Genomic DNA, 13217 nt, shown 5'->3' with positions numbered 1-13217 from the left:
TATTTTGCAGACAATCTTGTCTCACACAGCATCGGAATGTTCGGCACCAATTTTCTCCGGAGTACGCTCTCGCGGAAGAAGTTTATGGTTTGTTTGATTATCCCAATTGTGTTTCGAATTTCAGAGACGTCGTTCAGATCGTTGATGACGAGATTTAGTTTGTGACTTGCACAGTGGAAAAATAGTGCCTTCGGGAACTGTTTTTGTATAATTTTGTTCACTCCAGCTTCTTTTCCAGCCATTGTAGAGCATCCATCGTACCCCTGTCCAACGAGGTTCGAAAGAATCAGCCCGACATTCGTCAAAAACTTCAAGATTGCCGCGGCGACGCAAGCGGAGTTTAATTGCTCCAGCTCTACAAATCCCAAAAACTGCTCTCGAACGCACATTTCGGCTCCCGCCTTGTCAATAAAGCGATCGAACGCCTATAGACATCTGCTCTTTTCCTGAAATATCTGCAGTTTCGTCAGCAAGAACGGAAAAAGCAAACGCTTTGTTAGCTTCGGTAACTATCTGCTCTTTCAGGATGTCGCCACAGATTGTGATGATCTCGTTCTGGACGCGGACAGAAGTGTACTTGGCATTGCCAGCAGAAGAAGCGAAGTGCTCCTGAAGTAGAGTATCTCCAGCTTCTACACGAAAGTCAAGCAGATCATTGAAGACTCCACTATCGGACTGCTTGCCGCGAATTGGCAAGTCATGCGTCGCGCAAAAGACAATGGTGGAAACTATTGGAAATAGTTTCTCACGGTTCCTTTCAACTTGCGCGTGGAGTGCTCTGTTCAGCTGCTCTACAACGGGTAGCTGCTTGCCTTTCATCACATCCATAAAGTTCTGTGAGGCCGTCATTGCCTCCTGGTGCCATTGGGATTTTACGTGATCCCTGCACGCCTCGTGCATTTTTCTGTAGTTACTGAAAGCGCGCACGATAAAACTTCCTTGAGTACCCCGGTGAACACGTGGAGGAAAAATGACGCAAAAACGACAAATAGCGCCTTTCGCTGTCGCTGAGTACGCAAGCCAGGGGCGTAATCTCCCAGCCATTGATGTCGAAAAGGCCTCTTTCCAGGTGTTACATCCTTCTTAAAATCGTATGTAACATTTGGTGACCATGGCTTAGTAAGAAGACGTAACTTCAAAAAGTCCGGTATGCCAGTGAGTTTAGCTTTGCCTAGAAACTCTCCTAAGTCATATTCTTGAGGCAAGTTATTTGTTTTCTTGATGTTGTCTCCGGACTTCGATCCCGAGCAAGGAGAAAGGGAATCGTCTCGGCTTACTGCGTGACCGGAGCTCGCTGGTGAAGTTCCTTCCATGGAGACGACGACGTCGGCTACTGTCCGGTGATGAAAGGTTGCATCGCTCTGGTCAAATCCGGACTTAAATCCCAAGAAAGGAGAAATGGAATCATCTCGGCCTGCTGCATTACCTGAACTCACTGTTGACAAGAGTCCCTTCCATGGAGTCGACGACATCAGCTACTGTCCGGTGATAAAAGCTTGCATCACTCTGTTCAAATGCTACACCGTTGTCGCATATCACACCAGAATCTGCAGGGCGCATTTGGATAACGCTTCGTCAGACAACCGCTGACGCTTGAAGAAGCGCCGAATGTCCATCATTCGGAACCGCGCGAGACAAAGCTGGCTATGGAGTTCTTCGGGGTTGGTAGTGTTAAAAATATATACACATTGATTGAAAAAACGGTTGAATGCGTACGTTGAAAACAAAAAATGACTATATATACAACGAAAACTTATTTACAAGATAAATGCACGCTCGCAGCTTCATACACCTCGCTCCATCTTGCTCGCGCAACCGCACAGTCGAGTATTTGCACACACACTACTCGCCGCTCGTCGTTTTCTCGTCCGCTGTCTTGATTGTTCTCAGCTTCGTTGACAACCGGCCACTAAAAATACCGAAGCACAAACACAGAGGCGCGCACACATGCAAGGGCCTACTTGCCGCAGTATCCCCGAATACGCACTGTTGGAGTTGAGGGTTCAGGACAGGAGTGCCGCTGAGCGAAGAGGTAGATGGCGAAAGGAGAATAGGTTTATTTACATTTTACATTGGTGGTTAGAAGTGAGACGATTCTGCCGCATCCGTTGTCGAGTTTTATATCCTTCTTGTTCCCTAAAGTCCCTAGGTTGAGGACGCCCTTGCCGGAGTGGGAGGGGCCTAGAGCTTTCACCTGTGCGCACACACACGACACTGCACTCATGGTCACGCCCCCTTCACATGTGGAGTCTGAGGGAAAGAAGGTTGTCGTCGAGGTAGCGTTGACGGCGGTAGGTGATGGCCTCCGGCCAGCCGAAGGTTTCTGCGGGTCACCGACATCTGTTGATCATCAAATGCCACCCGCCGCTCGAGGCCAGACGCGAGGTCACGAAAACGCCGAAAGTGGTTCCTCGTGCTTGGGTCGGAGATGAGGCCCGCCAGCTTGTCGCGGTGCTTGGGCACGCCAAAGAGCAACCGGAGACGAGGCCCTTTGTTCCCTGGCACGGTCACGGCAAATGGGGAAGACGACGTTCGTCTCCCCGAGGCGGCGGCGGCGTTCTACACGTGCAGGCACTTTGTGAAGGGGGTCTGGTTTTGTTCCTGCACTCCAACCGGGCAAACTCCGTAATTGAAGTCAGCTGGCACCTGGGTCCTCTCGGTGCTTGTGGTCCATGGCGGCAGGCCCGAAAGCAATCACCCTCAAGTCGCTAGCAGCCATACACAGTAGAAACAGGCGTGCTGGCGGCCACCCGGCGAGACTTGTTGTCGTCGTTCCTAATAGCACTTTGGGGGTGAAAGGAACGCCTCGCGACTTCCGAGGGGAAGGGACACTCGCCACTCCGGTCGGAAAATTTGTTTTGTGTGTTTTTATGGGGTTCAGAGCCCCAAAACGACTCAGGCTATGAGGGACGGAGTAGTACAGAGTTCCGGATAATGTCGACCACCTGGGTCTCTTTACCATGCACTGACATCACACAGTACATGGGCGCTGTTGGGATTTGAGGCCCAGCCAGAGGTGACAGGCGAGCCAGGCGAGCCAGGCAGGCGCCATCGGGCTGCCTTGACCAAAGGCGCTGGCTTCCGGAGAAGATGCAAGGAACGCTGGTGTGGGGGCGCCTCTGGAGACTGCGTCACCGTGAACAAAAGCAACTGCTAATCCCCTTTGCCGAAGATTCTGAAAGCGGCGCTTCTACCGAACTGCGCTCTCCCGTGGATCGGAGGAGACAGCGAGCGGCGGCGGCGCCTACTCATCGCCTGCTTGCCCTTGAGCAGCCCGACAAAGCGGGGGTGGACACGGCTGATTTGTCCCTCCCTCCTGAAGAATTCATCGGTGGCCGGATTGTGCACTGTCTGCCTCCGTGTGGCTATCTCTCTAGAGATCAAAGAAACAGGCACCCATCTCAAGACGCCTCGAAACACATGCTCGCCGGTGCCGCTGTATGTCTGCAAAGACGCGTCTCCGGACGCGGCACTTCGCAGATGTGACCCAAAGCTGGAAGCGGGGCCGCTTTTACTCTTTTTGCTGAGCGCACCGCCGCCCCTGGTGTGCGGCCATCACTCACGGTTAGAGTGAGTGATTTTCCAGGGGGGTGCAGCCGCCCCCCCTTGCCCCCCCCTCCGGACGCCCATGGCTGCCGCTGAAGGGGTGCCCTAGTGGGACCATTGTTTTCGCCTCTTTTGTCTCCGTACATTTCGGTTTACAGCACGCCATCGATTCCAAATTCGCCCGTGGCGTGTCGCAGGTCCTGTCCTTTTTCGTTTTACTTTCTTTACCGCCGCCTTCTTGGAATAGAAGCTCTAGCACCCCGAGCTTTACGCCTTTGTTTCAGAACGAACGAAATAAATGATTAAAGAAATCTGCGTTGAATGAAAACGCGCTACTCGGCACTCGCTCAGCGTTCACGATTTGTAAGGAAGTCGGTGCCCTATCTAATTCACATTCTTCTGAATGAAATAAACCCGTCGGCTTTTGGCAAGCGTTTGGAAAATACCAGGACGGCGATATACGTTTCGCTCGCTTGTGAATGCACCATTGATCCCCGCTTGCGATCGGGAGGCTAGTGATATACCGATGCGTACAAGTAAGCCAAAAGTAAAACGGAGCAGGCGAGCAGTGGCCGAATTGGGAAATACCAGGAAATACTGCATGCCAGCGCGCTCTATCAGCAAACGCTCATCAGACAGCGAGTATAGGAGTCGGCACATCCGACTGACTCATCTCGATGGTTTCATGCTCGCCTTATCGCCGGCACCAGCGAAGCCGCGCTGCTACCAGCACTTCTCGCCAGGGGCGCTTTCAATGCTTCATGCAAGAGCTTGGAGGAAGCAAGAGTTTCTTTGCCCGGTTTGCCCGCATCGTGCAGAACAGCTGACCTTCGGCGGCGCGCGCTTTATATGCACCCCGATGCATAGCAGATATTCATGCCCAACAGAGTCAAATTTTGCTACAATTCAAAAGGCTGCCGTTCAAACACAATTTAGCGAACGCACATTATGAGACCATATTATACTAGATAAACATCTGTTCTATATGTAGGGTAGGAGAATGGAGCATTCGTTCAGACGGAGTGGGACTCGCCTTAAAGACCAAGCCACTATTACCTGTCATTAAACGGAGCCATGAGTAAAATGAACACTATAGTGCGTAGCTGTGTTCACATCTCCATATTGCATGTGGCAATTTAGTTTTCGTGTAAAATAGGTGTACAACGTAGTCGGAGTATTATGTTAAGGCGTATCGTACAACATTAATGCGCGTTGCTGGAGAGTTGGTGACTTAACACGGCGAATGAAAAAAATAACGCAAAAAATAAATGGGCCGAGTGACAGAACACACAGGAGCGCCGACTAGGAACATAAATGCACATACTGTAAACAGAAAGGAGTAAAAACGGAGTATGCTGTCCTCTAGCGCACTACCTTTTATAAAATGGAGTGTGATAGAGGACAGCTTATACGCCCTTTTTACTCTCATATAGGCGTATTTGTGTTTAGAGTGTAAATGCAATAGATGCATTAGTCAGCATATTTCGTATGCATATTTTCTATCTCTCTTCCCCCTTTTTTCGTTTTGCGTTGTTTTCATTCACATATGGAATAAATATAGCAGGTATTCGCTTTACATCGAATGTTATACACCGCGATACTGCACTTTGACTCGGCGACAGCAAAATGTGGCTGCTTTCGCTGCTCAGACACCCTTTCTACACGTTTTCGGGTGTGTCCGCATTAGCCATCTCAATATAATATGCGTCTGCGATTTGATCAAATGAAAATACGTACAGGTTCTCCAACTGTCTCGGCACGCGTGGGCGAGCTCATATTAAAATAACATTGAGAGCCAGCTGCTGTATGACGCATGGTTGTAGCGTCGGTCGTCATATATGCTTCCTCAAGTGGAAGAGATAATTACGCGTCTTCTCATGTTGTACGCCACATTTCTCGTTCTGCTGAGATACTGCTGCAAGTCAGTTTGAATGTTCGCTTATCGCAGCGGTCGCCTCGTGGTTCAGCATGTGCCTAGTATGCGGAAAGTGCAGGGTTCGATCCTTAGTGTCCCCGGGCACCCACCATTTTTCCAGTGGGCACGACCTTTTCCCTGGTCTACTGCATTTGCCTCATCCGGTGTGAAATGTTTGGAAAAAGGGTATTTGACCCAAGCTTTTGCCATGGCAACCTTTGGCCAAGCTGCCATTTAAGCTCATCGTCATTATCTTTTTTTTCTTCGTGCGTCCGTGTTTCTTCGAGCTGTTTCTTCCTTTTAAATGCAATTACCAACTAGCCCGGAGCCTTGCTCTTCTGAGCACTTTCTACACTGAAACTTGTAGCAACAAGAACATCGGCGCTTCTGAAAGGTGTGCTTCTTGCGCCTGAGCAGGGCCCGCACACTTGGCGGGACGGGTCGGGTACCGCGGCAATTTTGAATGCATAAAAGCCGTGGAGCAGAACGACGTGGGTAGCGCTCGATAAAATGATGCCGATAAGACGTCTCTCCTGAGTTTGGGGCTGTCACTTCCGAAACGTGCTTTTCGAATTTATCCTATTTAAGCCGCGTCATGAATAACGAGAATTAAGGTATACGTTTAAGATCACCATGTCGACTGAAGACACCCGTTTAGAATAAGCGGAAGATGCGCGCTATTTTTCGTGCGGTACGTGTCTTGATCTTTGCACACTAGAAACCGAACGTACAGTCTTTGCCAAAAGTAACCAGGTTGCACGGTTTGCTTCTGAGTCTTATATTGAAGCTATTATGCCAGCCCTCCAGCTCTAAGTCTCTGTATGGTAAGAAGAACCCCTGTCAGCACCTTCAAAAACCTTTTTGACCTTTAGGGAAGCCGTAAGAGCTCTACTATACCAATGCGAAGCGAACCATGTAGCTTGGTTACTTTTGGCGAAGACTATACGTTCTCAAGGCAATGCATTTTTGGGGCAGAAATATATTTAATCCGATTTTTAAGAAATCTGTTCGGGGGCAAGAATCGGGTAAAACTGAAAACGAAGGGTCCTGCTCACGAGTCCTAACCCATATATAACGTTAAACAGCACATACCGTGCCAAAAACATACGGGCTCTAAAACTAAGGCTAAGAACGTCGCGTGTATTTTTGTATTTTTGGACATAGCTGAGGGCGCTTTCTCGCTTCCTGCAACTCATTAAGAGAATTATCTCTCTGCAGCCACCTACAACAGAGGGCGCAATGGCAGGCTATATGCTTTCGCCACGCCACCGCCTGCGCCTATAGAGACCGCGCACCGCAGCAGCATTTCGCGTTCGCCTGTCACTGGCCGGCGTCGCATACAGCGTGCGCCGTCGCAGGTCGTTCGCTGCACACACACGTACCTCACACGAACGACACCGCGCACGTCGCCCCTGCGCGGACGCCGCTGGCTGTGACGTCAGGCGCTGATTTCCTGCCATGGCCGCACCTATAAACAGCGAGTCGACCGCCGCTTCTGCTGCTGCTGTCCAGGAAACCGTGTCTGCGGGTTGCGGGTGGGGTTTCTGACTCGTAAAAACCTCGTTGCGGTGGACTACAGGGGTGAACTCATGGACAACTAAAGTAGGGGGGGGGGGGGGGGGGGGGGCAGTTTCATACGCACTACGCATATTCTGAAATTTATTAGAAGAAAACGAGATCAGAATATAGTTCCTAAATCCTTCTTCCAATTCATATATTCTGAAATTTAGTATGAGGAAACGAAGGAAAGGGAGATCAGCACATGGTCCCTAAATTCTTCTTCGATTGTGATACACAATTTATATAATCTGAAATTTATTAGGAGGAAAAAAAGGAAGGGGAGATCAGTCTATGGTTCCTAAATCCTTCTTTCATTGTTATACAATTCATGTATCTTCACTGAGACGTCTTTTCAATGAAACTTTTTATTGACATGTATCAACCGTTTCATTGAGTCATTATTGATACTGTATTTTCTTACCTAACAGCGTTTCATTGGGGTTATTAATGCGCATGGAACATTATTTTTCTTCATTTATGTCTTACTGCATTCTTCCTTAGCTTACAAATTACCGTGCTTGCTGTTAAACATTCCTTCCAATATTGTCTGACTTTCTGTATGTGTTTTGTGCCCTGCCTGTAAAAATTGCGCAGGGGATTGACAGTATTTATAAATAAATAAATAAATAAATAAATAAATAAATAAATAAATAAATAAATAAATAAATAAATAAATAAATAAACATGTTAAATAAATAAATAAATTTTGTGCATCTCAAGCCGCCACCCGCTGCATAAATCCGTCTCTTAAAAAACTTAAAAAAACTGCGTCGATGTGGATACAGCAGTTTAGAAATAGAATTGACTTCGCAAAAAAAAAAAAAGGGCGAGCAATTGGTGGTGCGGTGCAACTTCGATCAGGGCATTAGCGTTAGATTTGCAATCGCGACGTCACGGATGGCAGTGACATAAACGACGAGAGAACGAACGAAGTACTCGCATATATCTGAGAAATGATGGCTCATTTGCAGCAGTGAGGAGTTCGGACAGCACGCCGGCGTGGTGGCGAGTTTCCGGATGCCTGCGGAAAGCTGAGAATCCTGCAGGGGCGAACGCGTGAAGCGACGCGTTTCACGTGGTCGGTTTCGCGTACAGCTCGGTAGCGTCCAAAAGACCACGCAATCTGTGCAACGTTTCCGCCGTAACAAAGAGAAGGCCAACGGAAATTTTCACTGCGTTTTGAACCGGTTCCGCCTGTTAAGACTCCGAGGGTGGTTTTCATGCCTGTTAATTTATTCGTTTCGCGTTAAAGCACACGCTTGCTCGGAGAAACTTTTGACGTAATACTCACGGTCGAGTCAGCTCAGGAAGAAACGTTTATGTGCATAGGCGTCGCGCACAGGTCTCCCCATAAGGAGGGGGCAACGTTCATGGCAGCGCATCATCGAGTCTTCTGGGTAGGAATACTAGAGGTTACAATTTGGGCCCCCTTCCTTATGCCGATTGGGGAGGGGAGCTTCCCCCATTGAACCCCCGCCCCTCTGTGCACGCCTGTGTTTTTGTGTTTATTGATAAGTTCTGTTATAGTTACTGATGTGATGTATGTAAAGCACTTCGTAATAGCCGAGATTTCTTTATAACTAGCCCACAGTTTGAACTGTGACGCACCTCGTCAACAGCTCTTCTTAGACGAGACCCCGGCTGGTATGGAGACGAGATAAGGGCGTGAAATCGCTTGCGATAAATTCAGTTTTGCGGAAGATGTGCACATCAGCAGTGCTTATCAGTGGCACGCGTGTGGTTGACCGCACGACGTCGTCCCGCGACCCTTCTTCCCACGTCATCAAGGGGCCTGTTTACACGAACTCAATAGAGCCGAGTAGAGTTTGCTTGTCGTGTAAGTTGCCGGGTTCATGTAAACGCTCTCGGGACGAGTAAAATAAGCGGCAGATCGAGCCCAGTTAACTCGCCTGCAGGGGGTAGGTTAACTCGCTTGACCAGCCTTTCTAAAAGCAACGAGTCGAAGAGTCGGGTTAGCGGGCGGGGAGAGGATAAATGCGAACCTGTTTCTCGCTTCGTCGCGCCTGCCAGACAGCGGTGCTGTGTCGCAATCTTGGAGGCTGCCACTACTGTTGCTCTGCTCGACACTTCGTGTCGCTTCAGTTGAACCAGTGTCGACTCGCTAAAATCGAATTCACGTAAACACGCAGTCGTCGAGTTGCTCAACCTTGCTCAACTCGATCCCCTAACTCTATCCGCCGCTATCGGGTTCATGTGAACGAGGCTGCTGTAGTTTAGCGTTCTGCGAATTCCTCTCAATAGCAGAGCATGCTATCGGGTTGATAGACATTTTTTCATCATGCCTCGCATACTATCGGGGACAAAAGTTTCCAGAACGCGCGACGAGCGATTTTGGCTAATAGCTGCCATGTTTTTTAGCGATCGCCTGCTATCATTAGCACATATCACAGCACGCGCGTCCTGCTTTCACCTCGGCAAGTGTGGTCTCCAGCCAGCGGATAATCACAGAGCTATCAGCTTCGGTTCCCGATGACGCGTCCTGGAGACTTTTGTCCCCGACAGCACATATGCGCTCTCTCTCCTGCAAACGCGGAAAGCGAGCAACGTTTTGACCGTCTTGTCAGACCGCCACTGACGATCAGCAATATTTTATTCGCAAGCCACAGCCTAATTTTTTTGTTGTTATCTGCTTGCTATATCCTCTGCTAGCTGTCCTTGTTTTGTTACCGACGGTACGGAGAGATCGTCAAGTGTTCATATAATCTCCGCTGTGCGCGTAAAAAACATTGTTAATGACCATCCGTAATACGATTCCATTCTTGTTTGAAACAAAATGCAGCCTACAAAATAATAACAAATTAGTCAGTTCTTTAGGTCGGTCTGGCACTGCGCGCTTCAAACCACAGTCCGCTGCACACTGAGACTATGAGGAGCACGGTGATGATGAGTATATATTGTATACCGGTCAATACATCAAATGTAAGACAGAGTACGCGACGCGTTAGCGAGCCGCGATTCATTCAAGATGCTCTTTCAAAATACGGGTCATTCAAAGACGGCTCTGACAACCACATGTCGGGTCTGTTCTTTGAGTGAGGTCAGTCGATGAGAAAAGCTTCCTTCCTCTTATCATCCGACTGAAAACGCTGCTTCCGCCGTGCCCGAGAGCAAAGGCGAAAGGACGGCACTAACGCAATGCAAATAAAATCTTGCACGGGTTCTTTCTGTCAGCGATGAACCTAGCCAGTGGCGTAGCCAGAAATGTTTTTCGGGGGGTGTTATAAGCCGCCGGTAAAAAAAAAATAGAAAGAGAGCCTGCGCCTATACCATATGTAATTTTTCTGCTCTAATAAAGCAGAAGGTTTAATTGCTTCCTTCACTGTAATATTTGCATAATATGGGTGCACACAGGACTCACAGGACTTGATTTGTAAAGAACATTTATTTTCTCACAAAAAAAGCTCGTACGAAACATCGTGGATATTTACAAATTTTCACATAACATACAACAACACAAAAGCTTCTGCCCTACAACAAAGTCAGCAGCTGCGAACGAGTGGCATTTGTCAAAACTTCTACCCCATGCATGCAAGCCTGCGCCCAGATGCAGATGCGCTTTAAAAAAAAAAATCCACTTTTTATTTTCGCGACAGTTTGTGAACATTTGCGAAAATGCAAAGGATGAAAAAGTAGGCTGACGTGAAAAGGTATTCTTGTGCCTAGCATTAAAAGGAGTGGCATACATCGTGCGATGGCGAAGTAGAGTGGCTGTTTCCTGCATGCAACAACTTCCGCTTCCTATAGGTGGTGGTGGTAGTGGTTTATTTAAAAAAATAAAAAGTGAAGCAAAAGAGTGTTGCCGGCCGCGGCAATTGCTATCTAATATCTTAAGCACCCGAGCTGCAGCCGGCGGAAACGAAAGGGAAAGGGAGAGGATAGTGAGGAGAAGTGTAGAGGGGAGCGACAGCAAGAAAGGACAGGGGAGAGCTTTGTACACTATTTACAAAATACAAAAGTAATCAAGTTCGCGCCGCTCGCGCGCTAATGTCCAAGCATTGTCCGAAAATAAGTGCGCGCGAGCGGCCACTGCGCACAATCACTTACACAAGAAGTAAACTGTATGTACATACAGGAACTATTTTTCTCAACAAACCGCCACTCTTCTTATTTTGGTTTTTACATTTTATTATATCGATGCGTTGTGAGGAGCATGGTCGAAAAAAGGCCGAAAGGAGGTGGGGGAGAGGGGGGAATGCAGCGGTCAGAAAATTTCGGGGGTGTTCTGACACATCCGCTTGGCTACGCCCCTGAACCCAGCCCCACTTTTTGGCGGCGGAGTGGCTACCCGGCAAGATCCCGGCAAGCTCACAAGAGAACATACAGGCGTTCTAAAAAGGTGGGCGACAGTGATTCGCATGTCTGCGAACAAAACTTCTATAGAATAGATCGCTTTCTGTCGTAGCTTCCAAGGGAAATTACGTTTCCTGAGTTATGTTGATTCTTAAAGAGCATTTCGCTATAACGAAGCGAATAGCGAACGAATAACGAGACGTTATTCTTGTTAGTTTCTCGCTCGAATTCACAGCTTCTTTTCAGTTTTTGTGGCGTGCGAAAAGCTTGCTGCACTCAGGGACGTCATATATACTTTGAATCAATTTGCCGACTATAAAGGAGCTGTTTTCAAACTGGACACCCGACCAATCACAGAGGCAGCACCTAATTTGGCTGCCACTTAATTTTTGTTGCTCAATGTTGCCTCTGTGTTCCGGCACCGTCGACTCGAAACGAGCATTTCTGGAGATTTAAATATTATATGTTGTGATTTCGGCGATCTCTTTGGACGTTCAAGCGTCACAATTAATGTCGCATACTTTTCACACAAAGAATAAGTAAGTCATGCTTGATTAACGTCGCGGGAAAAGCTAAAATTAAAATTTCGAAAAAGCTAAAATTTGACGCGGACACAGGCGGCAGACAGGTTCAGCTTCTCAAAGAAAAACAACCTATATACTCAGCACACAATCGTTACAGTTCATGCCTGTCTCCCTGTAGCCGTGTCAAATTTTAGCGTTTCTGAAATGAAAGCGACTTGCGGCACGGAAACGACTGCTACTTGAGGAGGAAAAAGGCCCATTATCGTCTCAAGGCCCAAGCAACTGGCGTGGCGTACCCTCGAGCACCGCTGCCGAGCGGCACGCCTTGGCGCCCTCTGTTCAGCACTGAACGGCTCCTGCATCCACTCCGCCATCAGGCGCTCTCTGGAACCCGAGCCCATGCACGCACTGCCCGCCATGAACATTCTGTTGTTCCTATGAAGAATGACCTTTTTGCCGCCGCGGTGGCTCAGTGGTTATGGTGCTCGACTGCTGACCCGAAAGACGCGGGTTCGATCCCGGCCGCGGCGGTTGAATTTCTTTGGAGGAGAAATTCTAGAGGCCCGTGTACTGTACGATGGCAGTGCACGTTAAAGAACCCCAGGTGGTCGAAATTTCCGGAGCCCTCCACTACGGCGTCTCTCATAGCCTTAGTCGCTTTGGGACGTTAAACCCCAATAAACCAACCAACCAACCAACCAACCATTCTGTTGTTCCGGCGGCGATAACTGACTCTTTGGTAGTCCCCCAGACTACAGTATGCGTGCGTGTATGTTTGTGCATGCTGACAGGCGCGCTCACCTTTTGGTCCAGCCTCGCACGCTGCTTTACGCACTTTTATTTGTTTTCTTTTCCCCCGCTTTGCATGCGGAAATTTGTATTATTATTATTATTTACTTATTTATTTTCTCGCCAGCCATGCCTTTTGAGAATGGAGGACGAGGAGGCTCCGTGCTTGCGCAGGACGCCACCCCTTTTCAGTAACGTCCTGCGCAAGCGCGTGTCCTCTTTGCCACTCTTTCCTCGGGGAATGCTCCGCGAAAGTAACTGACGAGTTCGCTGGTGGTCAAACATGAGGCTTCCGAAAGCAGGTGCGACGCATACCGATGGGGGCACGCTCCTCAAAGGCAAAACCGGTCCAGAAGTGGAAGGGCCATGCTCCTTTGAACGCCCGACCACAAGAAAGCACTTCTTTGGCGTCAGTGTCTTGGCTACTGGCAAATTCAGTCGCTTGGGTGACACAGGGAGACGAAGATGTTTGGCAAAGCATATATTTGGCGAGGTGAGGGGATTGGTGGAGATCAATGACCACATTGTCATGGGCGCGGCCTGTTTCTGGTAAAGCAGCAGCTTCCCTTCTT

This window comes from Amblyomma mixtum, chromosome 2, assembly GCF_055824585.1.
Source record: "Amblyomma mixtum isolate Tamu chromosome 2, ASM5582458v1, whole genome shotgun sequence".
Taxonomy (NCBI): Eukaryota; Metazoa; Arthropoda; class Arachnida; order Ixodida; family Ixodidae; genus Amblyomma; species Amblyomma mixtum.
Note: the sequence above shows the minus strand (reverse complement) of the source record.